At 38.0% G+C, this 19,101-nt stretch overlaps 32 non-coding genes across 32 annotated transcripts; 16 read left to right on the top strand and 16 right to left on the bottom strand.

Moving 5' to 3' along the window:
- Window positions 1–4,808: 4,808 nt before the first annotated feature.
- Window positions 4,809–4,880, bottom strand: Trnac-gca (transfer RNA cysteine (anticodon GCA)). The gene has a single exon. It is a non-coding gene; the product is annotated as a tRNA-Cys (tRNA).
- A 378-nt stretch (window positions 4,881–5,258) lies between these two features.
- Window positions 5,259–5,331, top strand: Trnat-ugu (transfer RNA threonine (anticodon UGU)). The gene has a single exon. It is a non-coding gene; the product is annotated as a tRNA-Thr (tRNA).
- Window positions 5,332–5,718: 387 nt separating this feature from the next.
- Window positions 5,719–5,790, bottom strand: Trnac-gca (transfer RNA cysteine (anticodon GCA)). The gene has a single exon. It is a non-coding gene; the product is annotated as a tRNA-Cys (tRNA).
- Window positions 5,791–6,168: 378 nt separating this feature from the next.
- On the top strand, window positions 6,169–6,241 carry Trnat-ugu (transfer RNA threonine (anticodon UGU)). The gene has a single exon. It is a non-coding gene; the product is annotated as a tRNA-Thr (tRNA).
- Window positions 6,242–6,628: 387 nt separating this feature from the next.
- On the bottom strand, window positions 6,629–6,700 carry Trnac-gca (transfer RNA cysteine (anticodon GCA)). Its single transcript has one exon. It is a non-coding gene; the product is annotated as a tRNA-Cys (tRNA).
- Window positions 6,701–7,078: 378 nt separating this feature from the next.
- Trnat-ugu (transfer RNA threonine (anticodon UGU)) lies at window positions 7,079–7,151 on the top strand. Its single transcript has one exon. It is a non-coding gene; the product is annotated as a tRNA-Thr (tRNA).
- Window positions 7,152–7,538: 387 nt separating this feature from the next.
- Trnac-gca (transfer RNA cysteine (anticodon GCA)) lies at window positions 7,539–7,610 on the bottom strand. The gene has a single exon. It is a non-coding gene; the product is annotated as a tRNA-Cys (tRNA).
- A 378-nt stretch (window positions 7,611–7,988) lies between these two features.
- On the top strand, window positions 7,989–8,061 carry Trnat-ugu (transfer RNA threonine (anticodon UGU)). Its single transcript has one exon. It is a non-coding gene; the product is annotated as a tRNA-Thr (tRNA).
- Window positions 8,062–8,448: 387 nt separating this feature from the next.
- On the bottom strand, window positions 8,449–8,520 carry Trnac-gca (transfer RNA cysteine (anticodon GCA)). The gene has a single exon. It is a non-coding gene; the product is annotated as a tRNA-Cys (tRNA).
- Window positions 8,521–8,898: 378 nt separating this feature from the next.
- Window positions 8,899–8,971, top strand: Trnat-ugu (transfer RNA threonine (anticodon UGU)). The gene has a single exon. It is a non-coding gene; the product is annotated as a tRNA-Thr (tRNA).
- Window positions 8,972–9,358: 387 nt separating this feature from the next.
- Window positions 9,359–9,430, bottom strand: Trnac-gca (transfer RNA cysteine (anticodon GCA)). Its single transcript has one exon. It is a non-coding gene; the product is annotated as a tRNA-Cys (tRNA).
- A 378-nt stretch (window positions 9,431–9,808) lies between these two features.
- Trnat-ugu (transfer RNA threonine (anticodon UGU)) lies at window positions 9,809–9,881 on the top strand. The gene has a single exon. It is a non-coding gene; the product is annotated as a tRNA-Thr (tRNA).
- Window positions 9,882–10,268: 387 nt separating this feature from the next.
- Window positions 10,269–10,340, bottom strand: Trnac-gca (transfer RNA cysteine (anticodon GCA)). Its single transcript has one exon. It is a non-coding gene; the product is annotated as a tRNA-Cys (tRNA).
- A 378-nt stretch (window positions 10,341–10,718) lies between these two features.
- Window positions 10,719–10,791, top strand: Trnat-ugu (transfer RNA threonine (anticodon UGU)). The gene has a single exon. It is a non-coding gene; the product is annotated as a tRNA-Thr (tRNA).
- A 387-nt stretch (window positions 10,792–11,178) lies between these two features.
- Trnac-gca (transfer RNA cysteine (anticodon GCA)) lies at window positions 11,179–11,250 on the bottom strand. The gene has a single exon. It is a non-coding gene; the product is annotated as a tRNA-Cys (tRNA).
- A 378-nt stretch (window positions 11,251–11,628) lies between these two features.
- Trnat-ugu (transfer RNA threonine (anticodon UGU)) lies at window positions 11,629–11,701 on the top strand. The gene has a single exon. It is a non-coding gene; the product is annotated as a tRNA-Thr (tRNA).
- A 387-nt stretch (window positions 11,702–12,088) lies between these two features.
- On the bottom strand, window positions 12,089–12,160 carry Trnac-gca (transfer RNA cysteine (anticodon GCA)). Its single transcript has one exon. It is a non-coding gene; the product is annotated as a tRNA-Cys (tRNA).
- Window positions 12,161–12,538: 378 nt separating this feature from the next.
- On the top strand, window positions 12,539–12,611 carry Trnat-ugu (transfer RNA threonine (anticodon UGU)). Its single transcript has one exon. It is a non-coding gene; the product is annotated as a tRNA-Thr (tRNA).
- Window positions 12,612–12,998: 387 nt separating this feature from the next.
- Window positions 12,999–13,070, bottom strand: Trnac-gca (transfer RNA cysteine (anticodon GCA)). Its single transcript has one exon. It is a non-coding gene; the product is annotated as a tRNA-Cys (tRNA).
- Window positions 13,071–13,448: 378 nt separating this feature from the next.
- Trnat-ugu (transfer RNA threonine (anticodon UGU)) lies at window positions 13,449–13,521 on the top strand. The gene has a single exon. It is a non-coding gene; the product is annotated as a tRNA-Thr (tRNA).
- Window positions 13,522–13,908: 387 nt separating this feature from the next.
- Trnac-gca (transfer RNA cysteine (anticodon GCA)) lies at window positions 13,909–13,980 on the bottom strand. Its single transcript has one exon. It is a non-coding gene; the product is annotated as a tRNA-Cys (tRNA).
- A 378-nt stretch (window positions 13,981–14,358) lies between these two features.
- Trnat-ugu (transfer RNA threonine (anticodon UGU)) lies at window positions 14,359–14,431 on the top strand. The gene has a single exon. It is a non-coding gene; the product is annotated as a tRNA-Thr (tRNA).
- Window positions 14,432–14,818: 387 nt separating this feature from the next.
- On the bottom strand, window positions 14,819–14,890 carry Trnac-gca (transfer RNA cysteine (anticodon GCA)). The gene has a single exon. It is a non-coding gene; the product is annotated as a tRNA-Cys (tRNA).
- A 378-nt stretch (window positions 14,891–15,268) lies between these two features.
- Trnat-ugu (transfer RNA threonine (anticodon UGU)) lies at window positions 15,269–15,341 on the top strand. Its single transcript has one exon. It is a non-coding gene; the product is annotated as a tRNA-Thr (tRNA).
- Window positions 15,342–15,728: 387 nt separating this feature from the next.
- On the bottom strand, window positions 15,729–15,800 carry Trnac-gca (transfer RNA cysteine (anticodon GCA)). The gene has a single exon. It is a non-coding gene; the product is annotated as a tRNA-Cys (tRNA).
- A 378-nt stretch (window positions 15,801–16,178) lies between these two features.
- Window positions 16,179–16,251, top strand: Trnat-ugu (transfer RNA threonine (anticodon UGU)). The gene has a single exon. It is a non-coding gene; the product is annotated as a tRNA-Thr (tRNA).
- Window positions 16,252–16,638: 387 nt separating this feature from the next.
- Trnac-gca (transfer RNA cysteine (anticodon GCA)) lies at window positions 16,639–16,710 on the bottom strand. Its single transcript has one exon. It is a non-coding gene; the product is annotated as a tRNA-Cys (tRNA).
- A 378-nt stretch (window positions 16,711–17,088) lies between these two features.
- Window positions 17,089–17,161, top strand: Trnat-ugu (transfer RNA threonine (anticodon UGU)). Its single transcript has one exon. It is a non-coding gene; the product is annotated as a tRNA-Thr (tRNA).
- Window positions 17,162–17,548: 387 nt separating this feature from the next.
- Trnac-gca (transfer RNA cysteine (anticodon GCA)) lies at window positions 17,549–17,620 on the bottom strand. The gene has a single exon. It is a non-coding gene; the product is annotated as a tRNA-Cys (tRNA).
- Window positions 17,621–17,998: 378 nt separating this feature from the next.
- On the top strand, window positions 17,999–18,071 carry Trnat-ugu (transfer RNA threonine (anticodon UGU)). Its single transcript has one exon. It is a non-coding gene; the product is annotated as a tRNA-Thr (tRNA).
- A 387-nt stretch (window positions 18,072–18,458) lies between these two features.
- Trnac-gca (transfer RNA cysteine (anticodon GCA)) lies at window positions 18,459–18,530 on the bottom strand. The gene has a single exon. It is a non-coding gene; the product is annotated as a tRNA-Cys (tRNA).
- Window positions 18,531–18,908: 378 nt separating this feature from the next.
- Window positions 18,909–18,981, top strand: Trnat-ugu (transfer RNA threonine (anticodon UGU)). The gene has a single exon. It is a non-coding gene; the product is annotated as a tRNA-Thr (tRNA).
- Window positions 18,982–19,101: the final 120 nt, after the last annotated feature.

Below are 19,101 nucleotides of genomic sequence, written 5' to 3'. Positions count from 1 at the left end.
AATGAAATGATTAGCACCCCGGTTGGTGATGAAGTTATCACCACTGAAGGTGCAAAAGAAATTGAAGAATTGTCTGTCTGTTCTGGTGATGGGTATGAAAGTTCAGTAGAAATACTGGATACAAATAGTGATGTTGATATTAAAATTGTTGGTCAGTTTATTAGTGCTAAGGAAGCTCGAAAATTAAAAAAAAAACAGAGAAAGCTTGAAAGGAGATCAAGGTTAAACCCTCCTCCTAATCTAGATGGTAAAGGTGTTAGATCTGTAGGTCAAACTTGTGAAAGTACTAAGATGTAAACAATGGATAAATATGTAATTTTATTTTATTTCATTTTTGCAATGGTGCTTATATGTTCATTTAATTGTAATGGTCTTAGATGTGTAAATAATTTTCAGAACTTTGTTAGTGTTATTGATGATAAAAAAATTAGTATTGTACTTTTACAGGAGACTTTTTGGGATAATAGTTATATAGATAGTATTAAGCATTTATATCCAGGTAAAATCACTTGTAATAATGGTTTGAATTGTAGACAAGGTGTTGCTGTACTTTCAAATAATTATTGTAAAGATAAAATAAAATTTGTTTATTCTGATGAAAAAGGTAGATTTTTACATGTAACATTTATTGAGAATGAAAAATTGTATAATATTATATCTTTATATGCGCCAAATACAGTAACTGAAAGATCAGAGTTCTTTGAATTTGTAAAACTGTATACGGAGAATATGGACAATCTGATTATTGGAGGCGACTTCAATACTAGTTTGTCTCATTTAGACAGAGGTGGCAAAACAAAACATATTGTAGATGAACCATGTAGAAAATTATATGAAATAGTTAATAATAATAATGTGTATGATGTGTGGCGTGCTAGAAACACACACAGTAGAATATTTTCATGGAAACGTATTAGTAATAATGAATTACAACAGAGTAGGATAGATTATTTTTTAGTTAGTAGACAGTTGTCACCATGTATTCAAAATGTATATTATAACTTAACTAGTTTAAGTGATCATGCTTTTGTTATATTGAATGTAAACTGTAATAATATAGAAAAGGGTCCTGGTTTGTGGATTCTTAACAATACACTTTTACATAATGAACAGTATGTTAGAAGAGTTAAGGAAATTATAACTGTAGAAAGAGAAAATGAATTATATGAAAGAGATATTTTGATATGGTGGGATAATCTAAAGTATAAAATTAAAAGATATTCCCAAATCTTTTCTTCTTCTATAGCTAAAGAAAATAGAAGAGATTATTTTAGATTAGAAAAGCAAATTAATAATTTATGTGAAAAAGCTGCCAACGGCAATGATATTGATATAGCTAAATTGGAAAGTTTGAGATTAGAATTGTCTCAATATGAATTGGAAAAATGTAGAGGTGCTGTTCTCAGATCTAAAGCTGTTTGGGCTGTGGAATCAGACAAAAATACAAAATATTTTTTAAATTTAGAAAAATATAAACAGGAGAATAATTCTGTAAAGGAATTGTTGAATGTGAATAATGAATGTGTTAATGACATTAATGGTATTTTAGATTTGCAATATGATTTTTATAAAGAATTGTATACTTGTGTTAATACTGATGATATAAAAATGAATGAATTATTAGATTGTGTAGATGTAAAAATAGATGAAAATGATCATCAATTATGTGAGTCAGATATTTCGTTTGATGAAATAATAAAAGCATTATCTCAAATGTCCAAAAATAAAAGTCCAGGATCAGACGGACTTACTGTTGAGTTTTATTGTCATTTTTATTCTGAGCTTAAGTATGTACTTATGAAACTGTATAATACTATTCAACAAAAGGGATTTTTAAGTAGATCAATGAAATGTGGTGTTATAAGTCTTGTATTTAAGAAAAAAGGTGACAGAAGATCGCTTAAAAATTATAGACCGATATCTCTGTTACAGGTTGATTATAAAATTTTGGCCAGAATAATGGCAAATAGATTTAAAACTGTATTACCAAAAATTGTTTCTGTTGACCAAACTTGTTGTATAATGGGTCGAGATATATCTAATAATGTAGCAAATGTTAGAGATATCATAGAAATTATTGAAAGGGATGAACTTGAAGGTTATATTATTAAAATTGATCAAGAAAAGGCTTTTGATAGAGTGAGCCACTCATATTTATTGAAGGTTTTGAAAAGATATGGTTTTGGAGATAAATTTATCAAATGGATAGAAATATTTTATAATGGTATTAATAGTGCAGTAAAATGCAATGGTTTCTTAACAAACTATTTTTGTATTAAGAATGGTATTAGACAAGGCTGTCCTATAAGTGCATTATTGTATGTTTTAGCTGCTGAGCCTTTACATAGTAAGATTGTTAAAAATGATTTGATAAAAGGTATTGTTGTTCCAAATAGTGGAAAAGAAGGACTAATTTTTCAGCATGCAGACGATACAACTTTATCTGTTTGTAATAAACAATCTATATCAGAAGTTTTCAAAGTTTTTGATTTATATAGTAAAGCAACTGGTGCTAAAATTAATAGACAAAAATCTGAAATTTTGTGTGTTGGAAAGGGAGATTTGTCACCTGTAGAAAAACAGGAGTATGGTTTACAAGTATGTGATAATAATGTACAGTTACTTGGTGTTTATGTTGGAAAAAATAGAAATATATGTGATGATCTAAATTGGAAAGAAAAGATATCAAAATTAAAATCTCTTTTGAATATATGGTTACAAAGGCAATTAACCTTGCAGGGTAGAGTTGTTGTTGTAAATACGTTAATGATGTCTAGATTTTGGTATACGCTTTTTGTATCCTCTATCCCAGAATGGGCTTATAATGAGATAAAGATTTTATGTGTTAATTTTGTATGGAATAAGAGATCTCATTTGGTGAATTATAATGTTATAATAAATCCTAAATGTAATGGAGGTTTGCAATTAGTTGACATGAAATGTAAAATACATGCATTTAGACTAAAGTTTTTAGGAAGATTGATAAATGATGAATATGATGTACTATGGAAGCATACTTTTAAATATTTTGTGTCAAAGATTTATAATATGAATCTTGGTTTAGAAGTTTTGTTTATTCAAGTACCACATTGTGAGTTAAAATGTTTACCGACTGTGTATATAGAAATGTTAGAAGCTTGGTATATCTTGAGACAGAAGTCTGAATTGAAATTAAGTGTAGAAAATATATATGATCAACCACTGTTTAGGAATCCGGAGATTGTTCTGAAGGATAAACCAATACTTTGGTATGATTTTATAAATGCTGGTATTATCACTCTTAAGGATATATGTTATGAGGTTAAAACAGGGTTTTTGCCTGATTGTGCTATTGTTGAAATAATACAAAATGTATTTGAAAATGCAAATGTAAATAATGTAATTGATCGTTATCATTGTTTAATATGTGCTATACCTGATGACTGGAAGCAGACCGTGCAAAGTGAATTGCATCATAGGAATACAAAAAGAACAATAGACATTTCTGTTATTATTAATCATGTACCATTTGAATTACCATTGTGTACTGTTAATAAGCTGTATAATTGTTTACTAGATGATATTTGTAAAGATCCATGTGGTGTTGAAATGTGGAAAACACTGTTCAATATTGATGATAATGACTTTAGAATAATGTGGTGTAATGTAAATTTATTCTGGAAACCTGCAAAGTTTATTGAACTAGATTACAAAATACTTCATAATTGTATATTTACTAAAAGTAAATTCAAAAGAATTGGATGGTCTGATGATGATTTATGTGATGTTTGTGGTAGTGAAATTGAAGATCTTTTACATATGTTTATAAACTGTGATGAACTTTTAGAATTTCATAACTATTTGTCTGAATTGTTTGTAAAATTATTTGAAAATTGTGATTCTGACAAAATAAGTGCTGTACAGAGTGAACATTTGCTACTATTTGGGTTAAATTGGAAAATGAAAGGTGTAAATGACTGTTTTGTTAACTTTTTGCTTTCAACTGCAAGATATTGTATATTTAGAAGAAGGAATATTATAATGAATGGCAAAACAAATGTAAATTTAGTTCAACTTTTCAAGTACACACTGAAACATTATGTCATGTACTTTTATGTGTATATGTGTCAAAAATGTAAAATGAATTCTTTGTTTGAAAAGAAATTTTTGCTTGATAATCTTCTGGTTAAAGAAGTAGATGATGATATAATATTTAAATTGTAGAAATTTGAATATCTAAAATGATTGTGTCATGTAGACATTTATAAAGAAGCTTGAAATTGAATGTTATAGACATTTTGAATTGATATTGACACTTGTGATAATGTTTTATGTATTTTAATGTGTATAATATGATGTCTTATTTTAATAAAGATAAAAAAAAAAAAAAGAGCACTGGTCTTGTAAACCAGGGGTCGTGAGTTCGATCCTCACTGGGGGCTTAGGAGATAATATTCACAACTCCCCAAGTTTTTGCTGCCGTTGTATCAGTTCTCGTTCATTTTCCACGAGAAGTGCAACTTGATTTGATGTAACCGTCTGATGCCAAGTTTTGACATGCATAGTCGGATAGTTGAGAGCGAAATACGTTTACCGAAAAGACGGCACGTTTTATGGACTGAGTGACATAATACTGTTTTGGGACTTTTTGTTTTCAATGCTCAATTTTATTGTTTCCGAAATGACATAAAGAGTATGTCTTTCCGATTGATTTCTTCACGCACGCATTTGCACAGACGCATTGAAAACAGAGTTGCATGATAGGACTGTCTTTGGTTTTTTCTCCTCCAGTCCAGTGAACCTAAAAATCATTTACCGGGTAGTAAAAAAGGGGGCACCCGGGTTCGAACCGGGGACCTCTCGATCTGCAGTCGAATGCTCTACCACTGAGCTATACCCCCAGATGAAAAACATTTAGCAATTTTGGGTTCTTATAGGAGATAACCTTCATTGTTACAACCAATGCAAGTTGAGAGTTAAGTCTGTTTGAGATAAAAAGGATGTTTCAGGTCTGTCATTCACATCAGACAATTTCATTGATCTAATTGGAAAAGGTGACGTGTCAATATTGATAAGACTTCGATTGCATAACAGCAAACTTCCTCGCACTCAATTCGGTGGTACGAACTGGGGTGTATTCAGCGAAATTGAAATCCCAATATTGCAGACGATTCCATCCACTTGGTTGAATTTTGATGTTTTTGAAAGATTTCTGTTTTCACTTTTGAGTAGAAAGGGCCTAGCTTTATGAGTTGAAATTTCACAAATCTGAAGCAAGAGCCTCCATAGCTCAGTGGTTAGAGCACTGGTCTTGTAAACCAGGGGTCGTGAGTTCGATCCTCACTGGGGGCTTAGGAGATAATATTCACAACTCCCCAAGTTTTTGCTGCCGTTGTATCAGTTCTCGTTCATTTTCCACGAGAAGTGCAACTTGATTTGATGTAACCGTCTGATGCCAAGTTTTGACATGCATAGTCGGATAGTTGAGAGCGAAATACGTTTACCGAAAAGACGGCACGTTTTATGGACTGAGTGACATAATACTGTTTTGGGACTTTTTGTTTTCAATGCTCAATTTTATTGTTTCCGAAATGACATAAAGAGTATGTCTTTCCGATTGATTTCTTCACGCACGCATTTGCACAGACGCATTGAAAACAGAGTTGCATGATAGGACTGTCTTTGGTTTTTTCTCCTCCAGTCCAGTGAACCTAAAAATCATTTACCGGGTAGTAAAAAAGGGGGCACCCGGGTTCGAACCGGGGACCTCTCGATCTGCAGTCGAATGCTCTACCACTGAGCTATACCCCCAGATGAAAAACATTTAGCAATTTTGGGTTCTTATAGGAGATAACCTTCATTGTTACAACCAATGCAAGTTGAGAGTTAAGTCTGTTTGAGATAAAAAGGATGTTTCAGGTCTGTCATTCACATCAGACAATTTCATTGATCTAATTGGAAAAGGTGACGTGTCAATATTGATAAGACTTCGATTGCATAACAGCAAACTTCCTCGCACTCAATTCGGTGGTACGAACTGGGGTGTATTCAGCGAAATTGAAATCCCAATATTGCAGACGATTCCATCCACTTGGTTGAATTTTGATGTTTTTGAAAGATTTCTGTTTTCACTTTTGAGTAGAAAGGGCCTAGCTTTATGAGTTGAAATTTCACAAATCTGAAGCAAGAGCCTCCATAGCTCAGTGGTTAGAGCACTGGTCTTGTAAACCAGGGGTCGTGAGTTCGATCCTCACTGGGGGCTTAGGAGATAATATTCACAACTCCCCAAGTTTTTGCTGCCGTTGTATCAGTTCTCGTTCATTTTCCACGAGAAGTGCAACTTGATTTGATGTAACCGTCTGATGCCAAGTTTTGACATGCATAGTCGGATAGTTGAGAGCGAAATACGTTTACCGAAAAGACGGCACGTTTTATGGACTGAGTGACATAATACTGTTTTGGGACTTTTTGTTTTCAATGCTCAATTTTATTGTTTCCGAAATGACATAAAGAGTATGTCTTTCCGATTGATTTCTTCACGCACGCATTTGCACAGACGCATTGAAAACAGAGTTGCATGATAGGACTGTCTTTGGTTTTTTCTCCTCCAGTCCAGTGAACCTAAAAATCATTTACCGGGTAGTAAAAAAGGGGGCACCCGGGTTCGAACCGGGGACCTCTCGATCTGCAGTCGAATGCTCTACCACTGAGCTATACCCCCAGATGAAAAACATTTAGCAATTTTGGGTTCTTATAGGAGATAACCTTCATTGTTACAACCAATGCAAGTTGAGAGTTAAGTCTGTTTGAGATAAAAAGGATGTTTCAGGTCTGTCATTCACATCAGACAATTTCATTGATCTAATTGGAAAAGGTGACGTGTCAATATTGATAAGACTTCGATTGCATAACAGCAAACTTCCTCGCACTCAATTCGGTGGTACGAACTGGGGTGTATTCAGCGAAATTGAAATCCCAATATTGCAGACGATTCCATCCACTTGGTTGAATTTTGATGTTTTTGAAAGATTTCTGTTTTCACTTTTGAGTAGAAAGGGCCTAGCTTTATGAGTTGAAATTTCACAAATCTGAAGCAAGAGCCTCCATAGCTCAGTGGTTAGAGCACTGGTCTTGTAAACCAGGGGTCGTGAGTTCGATCCTCACTGGGGGCTTAGGAGATAATATTCACAACTCCCCAAGTTTTTGCTGCCGTTGTATCAGTTCTCGTTCATTTTCCACGAGAAGTGCAACTTGATTTGATGTAACCGTCTGATGCCAAGTTTTGACATGCATAGTCGGATAGTTGAGAGCGAAATACGTTTACCGAAAAGACGGCACGTTTTATGGACTGAGTGACATAATACTGTTTTGGGACTTTTTGTTTTCAATGCTCAATTTTATTGTTTCCGAAATGACATAAAGGGTATGTCTTTCCGATTGATTTCTTCACGCACGCATTTGCACAGACGCATTGAAAACAGAGTTGCATGATAGGACTGTCTTTGGTTTTTTCTCCTCCAGTCCAGTGAACCTAAAAATCATTTACCGGGTAGTAAAAAAGGGGGCACCCGGGTTCGAACCGGGGACCTCTCGATCTGCAGTCGAATGCTCTACCACTGAGCTATACCCCCAGATGAAAAACATTTAGCAATTTTGGGTTCTTATAGGAGATAACCTTCATTGTTACAACCAATGCAAGTTGAGAGTTAAGTCTGTTTGAGATAAAAAGGATGTTTCAGGTCTGTCATTCACATCAGACAATTTCATTGATCTAATTGGAAAAGGTGACGTGTCAATATTGATAAGACTTCGATTGCATAACAGCAAACTTCCTCGCACTCAATTCGGTGGTACGAACTGGGGTGTATTCAGCGAAATTGAAATCCCAATATTGCAGACGATTCCATCCACTTGGTTGAATTTTGATGTTTTTGAAAGATTTCTGTTTTCACTTTTGAGTAGAAAGGGCCTAGCTTTATGAGTTGAAATTTCACAAATCTGAAGCAAGAGCCTCCATAGCTCAGTGGTTAGAGCACTGGTCTTGTAAACCAGGGGTCGTGAGTTCGATCCTCACTGGGGGCTTAGGAGATAATATTCACAACTCCCCAAGTTTTTGCTGCCGTTGTATCAGTTCTCGTTCATTTTCCACGAGAAGTGCAACTTGATTTGATGTAACCGTCTGATGCCAAGTTTTGACATGCATAGTCGGATAGTTGAGAGCGAAATACGTTTACCGAAAAGACGGCACGTTTTATGGACTGAGTGACATAATACTGTTTTGGGACTTTTTGTTTTCAATGCTCAATTTTATTGTTTCCGAAATGACATAAAGAGTATGTCTTTCCGATTGATTTCTTCACGCACGCATTTGCACAGACGCATTGAAAACAGAGTTGCATGATAGGACTGTCTTTGGTTTTTTCTCCTCCAGTCCAGTGAACCTAAAAATCATTTACCGGGTAGTAAAAAAGGGGGCACCCGGGTTCGAACCGGGGACCTCTCGATCTGCAGTCGAATGCTCTACCACTGAGCTATACCCCCAGATGAAAAACATTTAGCAATTTTGGGTTCTTATAGGAGATAACCTTCATTGTTACAACCAATGCAAGTTGAGAGTTAAGTCTGTTTGAGATAAAAAGGATGTTTCAGGTCTGTCATTCACATCAGACAATTTCATTGATCTAATTGGAAAAGGTGACGTGTCAATATTGATAAGACTTCGATTGCATAACAGCAAACTTCCTCGCACTCAATTCGGTGGTACGAACTGGGGTGTATTCAGCGAAATTGAAATCCCAATATTGCAGACGATTCCATCCACTTGGTTGAATTTTGATGTTTTTGAAAGATTTCTGTTTTCACTTTTGAGTAGAAAGGGCCTAGCTTTATGAGTTGAAATTTCACAAATCTGAAGCAAGAGCCTCCATAGCTCAGTGGTTAGAGCACTGGTCTTGTAAACCAGGGGTCGTGAGTCCGATCCTCACTGGGGGCTTAGGAGATAATATTCACAACTCCCCAAGTTTTTGCTGCCGTTGTATCAGTTCTCGTTCATTTTCCACGAGAAGTGCAACTTGATTTGATGTAACCGTCTGATGCCAAGTTTTGACATGCATAGTCGGATAGTTGAGAGCGAAATACGTTTACCGAAAAGACGGCACGTTTTATGGACTGAGTGACATAATACTGTTTTGGGACTTTTTGTTTTCAATGCTCAATTTTATTGTTTCCGAAATGACATAAAGAGTATGTCTTTCCGATTGATTTCTTCACGCACGCATTTGCACAGACGCATTGAAAACAGAGTTGCATGATAGGACTGTCTTTGGTTTTTTCTCCTCCAGTCCAGTGAACCTAAAAATCATTTACCGGGTAGTAAAAAAGGGGGCACCCGGGTTCGAACCGGGGACCTCTCGATCTGCAGTCGAATGCTCTACCACTGAGCTATACCCCCAGATGAAAAACATTTAGCAATTTTGGGTTCTTATAGGAGATAACCTTCATTGTTACAACCAATGCAAGTTGAGAGTTAAGTCTGTTTGAGATAAAAAGGATGTTTCAGGTCTGTCATTCACATCAGACAATTTCATTGATCTAATTGGAAAAGGTGACGTGTCAATATTGATAAGACTTCGATTGCATAACAGCAAACTTCCTCGCACTCAATTCGGTGGTACGAACTGGGGTGTATTCAGCGAAATTGAAATCCCAATATTGCAGACGATTCCATCCACTTGGTTGAATTTTGATGTTTTTGAAAGATTTCTGTTTTCACTTTTGAGTAGAAAGGGCCTAGCTTTATGAGTTGAAATTTCACAAATCTGAAGCAAGAGCCTCCATAGCTCAGTGGTTAGAGCACTGGTCTTGTAAACCAGGGGTCGTGAGTTCGATCCTCACTGGGGGCTTAGGAGATAATATTCACAACTCCCCAAGTTTTTGCTGCCGTTGTATCAGTTCTCGTTCATTTTCCACGAGAAGTGCAACTTGATTTGATGTAACCGTCTGATGCCAAGTTTTGACATGCATAGTCGGATAGTTGAGAGCGAAATACGTTTACCGAAAAGACGGCACGTTTTATGGACTGAGTGACATAATACTGTTTTGGGACTTTTTGTTTTCAATGCTCAATTTTATTGTTTCCGAAATGACATAAAGAGTATGTCTTTCCGATTGATTTCTTCACGCACGCATTTGCACAGACGCATTGAAAACAGAGTTGCATGATAGGACTGTCTTTGGTTTTTTCTCCTCCAGTCCAGTGAACCTAAAAATCATTTACCGGGTAGTAAAAAAGGGGGCACCCGGGTTCGAACCGGGGACCTCTCGATCTGCAGTCGAATGCTCTACCACTGAGCTATACCCCCAGATGAAAAACATTTAGCAATTTTGGGTTCTTATAGGAGATAACCTTCATTGTTACAACCAATGCAAGTTGAGAGTTAAGTCTGTTTGAGATAAAAAGGATGTTTCAGGTCTGTCATTCACATCAGACAATTTCATTGATCTAATTGGAAAAGGTGACGTGTCAATATTGATAAGACTTCGATTGCATAACAGCAAACTTCCTCGCACTCAATTCGGTGGTACGAACTGGGGTGTATTCAGCGAAATTGAAATCCCAATATTGCAGACGATTCCATCCACTTGGTTGAATTTTGATGTTTTTGAAAGATTTCTGTTTTCACTTTTGAGTAGAAAGGGCCTAGCTTTATGAGTTGAAATTTCACAAATCTGAAGCAAGAGCCTCCATAGCTCAGTGGTTAGAGCACTGGTCTTGTAAACCAGGGGTCGTGAGTTCGATCCTCACTGGGGGCTTAGGAGATAATATTCACAACTCCCCAAGTTTTTGCTGCCGTTGTATCAGTTCTCGTTCATTTTCCACGAGAAGTGCAACTTGATTTGATGTAACCGTCTGATGCCAAGTTTTGACATGCATAGTCGGATAGTTGAGAGCGAAATACGTTTACCGAAAAGACGGCACGTTTTATGGACTGAGTGACATAATACTGTTTTGGGACTTTTTGTTTTCAATGCTCAATTTTATTGTTTCCGAAATGACATAAAGAGTATGTCTTTCCGATTGATTTCTTCACGCACGCATTTGCACAGACGCATTGAAAACAGAGTTGCATGATAGGACTGTCTTTGGTTTTTTCTCCTCCAGTCCAGTGAACCTAAAAATCATTTACCGGGTAGTAAAAAAGGGGGCACCCGGGTTCGAACCGGGGACCTCTCGATCTGCAGTCGAATGCTCTACCACTGAGCTATACCCCCAGATGAAAAACATTTAGCAATTTTGGGTTCTTATAGGAGATAACCTTCATTGTTACAACCAATGCAAGTTGAGAGTTAAGTCTGTTTGAGATAAAAAGGATGTTTCAGGTCTGTCATTCACATCAGACAATTTCATTGATCTAATTGGAAAAGGTGACGTGTCAATATTGATAAGACTTCGATTGCATAACAGCAAACTTCCTCGCACTCAATTCGGTGGTACGAACTGGGGTGTATTCAGCGAAATTGAAATCCCAATATTGCAGACGATTCCATCCACTTGGTTGAATTTTGATGTTTTTGAAAGATTTCTGTTTTCACTTTTGAGTAGAAAGGGCCTAGCTTTATGAGTTGAAATTTCACAAATCTGAAGCAAGAGCCTCCATAGCTCAGTGGTTAGAGCACTGGTCTTGTAAACCAGGGGTCGTGAGTTCGATCCTCACTGGGGGCTTAGGAGATAATATTCACAACTCCCCAAGTTTTTGCTGCCGTTGTATCAGTTCTCGTTCATTTTCCACGAGAAGTGCAACTTGATTTGATGTAACCGTCTGATGCCAAGTTTTGACATGCATAGTCGGATAGTTGAGAGCGAAATACGTTTACCGAAAAGACGGCACGTTTTATGGACTGAGTGACATAATACTGTTTTGGGACTTTTTGTTTTCAATGCTCAATTTTATTGTTTCCGAAATGACATAAAGAGTATGTCTTTCCGATTGATTTCTTCACGCACGCATTTGCACAGACGCATTGAAAACAGAGTTGCATGATAGGACTGTCTTTGGTTTTTTCTCCTCCAGTCCAGTGAACCTAAAAATCATTTACCGGGTAGTAAAAAAGGGGGCACCCGGGTTCGAACCGGGGACCTCTCGATCTGCAGTCGAATGCTCTACCACTGAGCTACACCCCCAGATGAAAAACATTTAGCAATTTTGGGTTCTTATAGGAGATAACCTTCATTGTTACAACCAATGCAAGTTGAGAGTTAAGTCTGTTTGAGATAAAAAGGATGTTTCAGGTCTGTCATTCACATCAGACAATTTCATTGATCTAATTGGAAAAGGTGACGTGTCAATATTGATAAGACTTCGATTGCATAACAGCAAACTTCCTCGCACTCAATTCGGTGGTACGAACTGGGGTGTATTCAGCGAAATTGAAATCCCAATATTGCAGACGATTCCATCCACTTGGTTGAATTTTGATGTTTTTGAAAGATTTCTGTTTTCACTTTTGAGTAGAAAGGGCCTAGCTTTATGAGTTGAAATTTCACAAATCTGAAGCAAGAGCCTCCATAGCTCAGTGGTTAGAGCACTGGTCTTGTAAACCAGGGGTCGTGAGTTCGATCCTCACTGGGGGCTTAGGAGATAATATTCACAACTCCCCAAGTTTTTGCTGCCGTTGTATCAGTTCTCGTTCATTTTCCACGAGAAGTGCAACTTGATTTGATGTAACCGTCTGATGCCAAGTTTTGACATGCATAGTCGGATAGTTGAGAGCGAAATACGTTTACCGAAAAGACGGCACGTTTTATGGACTGAGTGACATAATACTGTTTTGGGACTTTTTGTTTTCAATGCTCAATTTTATTGTTTCCGAAATGACATAAAGAGTATGTCTTTCCGATTGATTTCTTCACGCACGCATTTGCACAGACGCATTGAAAACAGAGTTGCATGATAGGACTGTCTTTGGTTTTTTCTCCTCCAGTCCAGTGAACCTAAAAATCATTTACCGGGTAGTAAAAAAGGGGGCACCCGGGTTCGAACCGGGGACCTCTCGATCTGCAGTCGAATGCTCTACCACTGAGCTATACCCCCAGATGAAAAACATTTAGCAATTTTGGGTTCTTATAGGAGATAACCTTCATTGTTACAACCAATGCAAGTTGAGAGTTAAGTCTGTTTGAGATAAAAAGGATGTTTCAGGTCTGTCATTCACATCAGACAATTTCATTGATCTAATTGGAAAAGGTGACGTGTCAATATTGATAAGACTTCGATTGCATAACAGCAAACTTCCTCGCACTCAATTCGGTGGTACGAACTGGGGTGTATTCAGCGAAATTGAAATCCCAATATTGCAGACGATTCCATCCACTTGGTTGAATTTTGATGTTTTTGAAAGATTTCTGTTTTCACTTTTGAGTAGAAAGGGCCTAGCTTTATGAGTTGAAATTTCACAAATCTGAAGCAAGAGCCTCCATAGCTCAGTGGTTAGAGCACTGGTCTTGTAAACCAGGGGTCGTGAGTTCGATCCTCACTGGGGGCTTAGGAGATAATATTCACAACTCCCCAAGTTTTTGCTGCCGTTGTATCAGTTCTCGTTCATTTTCCACGAGAAGTGCAACTTGATTTGATGTAACCGTCTGATGCCAAGTTTTGACATGCATAGTCGGATAGTTGAGAGCGAAATACGTTTACCGAAAAGACGGCACGTTTTATGGACTGAGTGACATAATACTGTTTTGGGACTTTTTGTTTTCAATGCTCAATTTTATTGTTTCCGAAATGACATAAAGAGTATGTCTTTCCGATTGATTTCTTCACGCACGCATTTGCACAGACGCATTGAAAACAGAGTTGCATGATAGGACTGTCTTTGGTTTTTTCTCCTCCAGTCCAGTGAACCTAAAAATCATTTACCGGGTAGTAAAAAAGGGGGCACCCGGGTTCGAACCGGGGACCTCTCGATCTGCAGTCGAATGCTCTACCACTGAGCTATACCCCCAGATGAAAAACATTTAGCAATTTTGGGTTCTTATAGGAGATAACCTTCATTGTTACAACCAATGCAAGTTGAGAGTTAAGTCTGTTTGAGATAAAAAGGATGTTTCAGGTCTGTCATTCACATCAGACAATTTCATTGATCTAATTGGAAAAGGTGACGTGTCAATATTGATAAGACTTCGATTGCATAACAGCAAACTTCCTCGCACTCAATTCGGTGGTACGAACTGGGGTGTATTCAGCGAAATTGAAATCCCAATATTGCAGACGATTCCATCCACTTGGTTGAATTTTGATGTTTTTGAAAGATTTCTGTTTTCACTTTTGAGTAGAAAGGGCCTAGCTTTATGAGTTGAAATTTCACAAATCTGAAGCAAGAGCCTCCATAGCTCAGTGGTTAGAGCACTGGTCTTGTAAACCAGGGGTCGTGAGTTCGATCCTCACTGGGGGCTTAGGAGATAATATTCACAACTCCCCAAGTTTTTGCTGCCGTTGTATCAGTTCTCGTTCATTTTCCACGAGAAGTGCAACTTGATTTGATGTAACCGTCTGATGCCAAGTTTTGACATGCATAGTCGGATAGTTGAGAGCGAAATACGTTTACCGAAAAGACGGCACGTTTTATGGACTGAGTGACATAATACTGTTTTGGGACTTTTTGTTTTCAATGCTCAATTTTATTGTTTCCGAAATGACATAAAGAGTATGTCTTTCCGATTGATTTCTTCACGCACGCATTTGCACAGACGCATTGAAAACAGAGTTGCATGATAGGACTGTCTTTGGTTTTTTCTCCTCCAGTCCAGTGAACCTAAAAATCATTTACCGGGTAGTAAAAAAGGGGGCACCCGGGTTCGAACCGGGGACCTCTCGATCTGCAGTCGAATGCTCTACCACTGAGCTATACCCCCAGATGAAAAACATTTAGCAATTTTGGGTTCTTATAGGAGATAACCTTCATTGTTACAACCAATGCAAGTTGAGAGTTAAGTCTGTTTGAGATAAAAAGGATGTTTCAGGTCTGTCATTCACATCAGACAATTTCATTGATCTAATTGGAAAAGGTGACGTGTCAATATTGATAAGACTTCGATTGCATAACAGCAAACTTCCTCGCACTCAATTCGGTGGTACGAACTGGGGTGTATTCAGCGAAATTGAAATCCCAATATTGCAGACGATTCCATCCACTTGGTTGAATTTTGATGTTTTTGAAAGATTTCTGTTTTCACTTTTGAGTAGAAAGGGCCTAGCTTTATGAGTTGAAATTTCACAAATCTGAAGCAAGAGCCTCCATAGCTCAGTGGTTAGAGCACTGGTCTTGTAAACCAGGGGTCGTGAGTTCGATCCTCACTGGGGGCTTAGGAGATAATATTCACAACTCCCCAAGTTTTTGCTGCCGTTGTATCAGTTCTCGTTCATTTTCCACGAGAAGTGCAACTTGATTTGATGTAACCGTCTGATGCCAAGTTTTGACATGCATAGTCGGATAGTTGAGAGCGAAATACGTTTACCGAAAAGACGGCACGTTTTATGGACTGAGTGACATAATACTGTTTTGGGACTTTTTGTTTTCAATGCTCAATTTTATTGTTTCCGAAATGACATAAAGAGTATGTCTTTCCGATTGATTTCTTCACGCACGCATTTGCACAGACGCATTGAAAACAGAGTTGCATGATAGGACTGTCTTTGGTTTTTTCTCCTCCAGTCCAGTGAACCTAAAAATCATTTACCGGGTAGTAAAAAAGGGGGCACCCGGGTTCGAACCGGGGACCTCTCGATCTGCAGTCGAATGCTCTACCACTGAGCTATACCCCCAGATGAAAAACATTTAGCAATTTTGGGTTCTTATAGGAGATAACCTTCATTGTTACAACCAATGCAAGTTGAGAGTTAAGTCTGTTTGAGATAAAAAGGATGTTTCAGGTCTGTCATTCACATCAGACAATTTCATTGATCTAATTGGAAAAGGTGACGTGTCAATATTGATAAGACTTCGATTGCATAACAGCAAACTTCCTCGCACTCAATTCGGTGGTACGAACTGGGGTGTATTCAGCGAAATTGAAATCCCAATATTGCAGACGATTCCATCCACTTGGTTGAATTTTGATGTTTTTGAAAGATTTCTGTTTTCACTTTTGAGTAGAAAGGGCCTAGCTTTATGAGTTGAAATTTCACAAATCTGAAGCAAGAGCCTCCATAGCTCAGTGGTTAGAGCACTGGTCTTGTAAACCAGGGGTCGTGAGTTCGATCCTCACTGGGGGCTTAGGAGATAATATTCACAACTCCCCAAGTTTTTGCTGCCGTTGTATCAGTTCTCGTTCATTTTCCACGAGAAGTGCAACTTGATTTGATGTAACCGTCTGATGCCAAGTTTTGACATGCATAGTCGGATAGTTGAGAGCGAAATACGTTTACCGAAAAGACGGCACGTTTTATGGACTGAGTGACATAATACTGTTTTGGGACTTTTTGTTTTCAATGCTCAATTTTATTGTTTCCGAAATGACATAAAGAGTATGTCTTTCCGATTGATTTCTTCACGCACGCATTTGCACAGACGCATTGAAAACAGAGTTGCATGATAGGACTGTCTTTGGTTTTTTCTCCTCCAGTCCAGTGAACCTAAAAATCATTTACCGGGTAGTAAAAAAGGGGGCACCCGGGTTCGAACCGGGGACCTCTCGATCTGCAGTCGAATGCTCTACCACTGAGCTATACCCCCAGATGAAAAACATTTAGCAATTTTGGGTTCTTATAGGAGATAACCTTCATTGTTACAACCAATGCAAGTTGAGAGTTAAGTCTGTTTGAGATAAAAAGGATGTTTCAGGTCTGTCATTCACATCAGACAATTTCATTGATCTAATTGGAAAAGGTGACGTGTCAATATTGATAAGACTTCGATTGCATAACAGCAAACTTCCTCGCACTCAATTCGGTGGTACGAACTGGGGTGTATTCAGCGAAATTGAAATCCCAATATTGCAGACGATTCCATCCACTTGGTTGAATTTTGATGTTTTTGAAAGATTTCTGTTTTCACTTTTGAGTAGAAAGGGCCTAGCTTTATGAGTTGAAATTTCACAAATCTGAAGCAAGAGCCTCCATAGCTCAGTGGTTAGAGCACTGGTCTTGTAAACCAGGGGTCGTGAGTTCGATCCTCACTGGGGGCTTAGGAGATAATATTCACAACTCCCCAAGTTTTTGCTGCCGTTGTATCAGTTCTCGTTCATTTTCCACGAGAAGTGCAACTTGATTTGATGTAACCGTCTGATGCCAAGTTTTGACATGCATAGTCGGATAGTTGAGAGCGAAATACGTTTACCGAAAAGACGGCACGTTTTATGGACTGAGTGACATAATACTGTTTTGGGACTTTTTGTTTTCAATGCTCAATTTTATTGTTTCCGAAATGACATAAAGAGTATGTCTTTCCGATTGATTTCTTCACGCACGCATTTGCACAGACGCATTGAAAACAGAGTTGCATGATAGGACTGTCTTTGGTTTTTTCTCCTCCAGTCCAGTGAACCTAAAAATCATTTACCGGGTAGTAAAAAAGGGGGCACCCGGGTTCGAACCGGGGACCTCTCGATCTGCAGTCGAATGCTCTACCACTGAGCTATACCCCCAGATGAAAAACATTTAGCAATTTTGGGTTCTTATAGGAGATAACCTTCATTGTTACAACCAATGCAAGTTGAGAGTTAAGTCTGTTTGAGATAAAAAGGATGTTTCAGGTCTGTCATTCACATCAGACAATTTCATTGATCTAATTGGAAAAGGTGACGTGTCAATATTGATAAGACTTCGATTGCATAACAGCAAACTTCCTCGCACTCAATTCGGTGGTACGAACTGGGGTGTATTCAGCGAAATTGAAATCCCAATATTGCAGACGATTCCATCCACTTGGTTGAATTTTGATGTTTTTGAAAGATTTCTGTTTTCACTTTTGAGTAGAAAGGGCCTAGCTTTATGAGTTGAAATTTCACAAATCTGAAGCAAGAGCCTCCATAGCTCAGTGGTTAGAGCACTGGTCTTGTAAACCAGGGGTCGTGAGTTCGATCCTCACTGGGGGCTTAGGAGATAATATTCACAACTCCCCAAGTTTTTGCTGCCGTTGTATCAGTTCTCGTTCATTTTCCACGAGAAGTGCAACTTGATTTGATGTAACCGTCTGATGCCAAGTTTTGACATGCATAGTCGGATAGTTGAGAGCGAAATACGTTTACCGAAAAGACGGCACGTTTTATGGACTGAGTGACATAATACTGTTTTGGGACTTTTTGTTTTCAATGCTCAATTTTATTGTTTCCGAAATGACATAAAGAGTATGTCTTTCCGATTGATTTCTTCACGCACGCATTTGCACAGACGCATTGAAAACAGAGTTGCATGATAGGACTGTCTTTGGTTTTTTCTCCTCCAGTCCAGTGAACCTAAAAATCATTTACCGGGTAGTAAAAAAGGGGGCACCCGGGTTCGAACCGGGGACCTCTCGATCTGCAGTCGAATGCTCTACCACTGAGCTATACCCCCAGATGAAAAACATTTAGCAATTTTGGGTTCTTATAGGAGATAACCTTCATTGTTACAACCAATGCAAGTTGAGAGTTAAGTCTGTTTGAGATAAAAAGGATGTTTCAGGTCTGTCATTCACATCAGACAATTTCATTGATCTAATTGGAAAAGGTGACGTGTCAATATTGATAAGACTTCGATTGCATAACAGCAAACTTCCTCGCACTCAATTCGGTGGTACGAACTGGGGTGTATTCAGCGAAATTGAAATCCCAATATTGCAGACGATTCCATCCACTTGGTTGAATTTTGATGTTTTTGAAAGATTTCTGTTTTCACTTTTGAGTAGAAAGGGCCTAGCTTTATGAGTTGAAATTTCACAAATCTGAAGCAAGAGCCTCCATAGCTCAGTGGTTAGAGCACTGGTCTTGTAAACCAGGGGTCGTGAGTTCGATCCTCACTGGGGGCTTAGGAGATAATATTCACAACTCCCCAAGTTTTTGCTGCCGTTGTATCAGTTCTCGTTCATTTTCCACGAGAAGTGCAACTTGATTTGATGTAACCGTCTGATGCCAAGTTTTGACATGCA

Source organism: Mytilus galloprovincialis, chromosome 3, assembly GCF_965363235.1.
Source record: "Mytilus galloprovincialis chromosome 3, xbMytGall1.hap1.1, whole genome shotgun sequence".
Taxonomy (NCBI): Eukaryota; Metazoa; Mollusca; class Bivalvia; order Mytilida; family Mytilidae; genus Mytilus; species Mytilus galloprovincialis.
The sequence above is the reverse complement of the archived record's forward strand: the minus strand, read 5'-3'. Positions and strand labels throughout refer to the sequence as shown.